Raw genomic sequence first — 1523 nt, 5'->3', positions numbered from 1 at the left:
ATATATATATATATATATATATATGCATAAGATATAGAATATAAAAGTAAACAGGTAAGTAGGTTAGTTCACAGTTGGTAATATCACCCTCACATATAGGCTCATGCATGGACGTACGTATGTACATACTAACGTCTACATACCCATACTTCATCCATCCATCTATTTTCCTGACCGCCTTGTCCCTTTCGGGGTCGCGGGGGCGCCGGAGCCTAACCCGGCTACTGATGGGCGAAGGCGGGGTACACCCTGGACAGGTCACCAGTCTGTCTCAGGGCCTCAATCACACACACATTCACTCACACATTCACACCTAGGGGCATTTTAGAGTCACCAATTAACCTATGAAGCATGTTTTTGGACGATGGGAGGAAGCCGGAGTCCCCGGTGAAAACTCACGCATGCACGGGGAGAACATGCAAACTCCACACAGAAAGGTCCCAGCCGGGATTTGAACCGGGGCCTTCTCGCTGTGAGGCGAGAGCACTAACCACTGCGCCACCGTGCAGCCCCCCCATACTTATATATATATATATTTGCATTAATACACATACTCACACGTACACACACACATACAAGGGTTATATCACTGCTAAGTCCTAGGTTTTGCCCTCCTCCCCCCCAGAGAGATGTTAACTTATGGCATGAGGGACAAAAGAGTTCTTTAGTCTGTTTGTCCTGCATTTTGGAAGGAGCAGCCTCTCACTGAACAGGCTTCTCCTGCTGCTGATGGCAGAGTGCAAAGGGTGGCTGGCATTGTCCAGGATCCTCAGCAGCTTGCTCAGTGTTCTCCTCTCTTCTACTGCCACTAGAGGGTCCAGCTTCATGCTGACCACCGAGCCGGCCAGCCTGATCAGTTTCTCCAACCTGGAGAGACTGGCCTTTGGGGTGCTCCCTCCCCAACACACCACACCATAGCAACCACAGACTGATAGAAAATGGCCAGGAGCTTCCTGCAGATGTTAAAGGATCTTAGTCTCCTAAGAAAGTACATTCTGGGGTCCACCCGCATTCTTGTCGGTTTTTCCTGGAGGACAAGGGGCTGGATGGTGTTAAAGGCACTGGAGAAGTCCAGGAATGTAATCCTCACCGTGCCACTTCAATTGTCCAGATGCAAGTGGGCTCTATGTAGGAGGTAGAGGGTGGCATCCTCACCCCCAGCCCAGCCCAGCCCAGTATGCAAACTGGAGAGGGTCCTCTGCATGCTTAACCTGAGGCCTGAGGACTTTGATGAACAGCCGCTCCTGTGACTTCATCAGGTGTGATGTGAGAGCCACCGGTGGGAAGTCATTCAGCTCGCTGGGCCTGTTCTTCTTTGGCACCGGAACGATGCAGGATGTCTTCCAAAGAGTGGGCACTCTCCTGAGTTGCAGGCTCAAGTTGAAGACTTGTTGTAGCGGCTCCCCCAATTCAGCAGCACAGGTCTTCAACAGACACACGCCATCAGGTCCTGCCACCTTCCGGGGCCGAATCTTCCTCAGTTCTTCTGTCACCTGATCAGCTGTGAGGCAGGGAGGGGACTG

The 1523-nt window shown here is 51.5% G+C and overlaps 1 protein-coding gene across 2 annotated transcripts in view; it reads left to right on the top strand.

Annotated features, from left to right (window-relative positions):
• LOC112148611 (stromelysin-3) overlaps positions 1-1523 on the top strand; it is a 131725-nt gene that overhangs the window by 42618 nt on the left and 87584 nt on the right. The window lies entirely within an intron of this gene.

This window comes from Oryzias melastigma, linkage group LG9 (genome assembly GCF_002922805.2).
Source record: "Oryzias melastigma strain HK-1 linkage group LG9, ASM292280v2, whole genome shotgun sequence".
Taxonomy (NCBI): Eukaryota; Metazoa; Chordata; class Actinopteri; order Beloniformes; family Adrianichthyidae; genus Oryzias; species Oryzias melastigma.
Note: the sequence above shows the minus strand (reverse complement) of the source record. Positions and strands in the feature narration are given on the sequence as shown.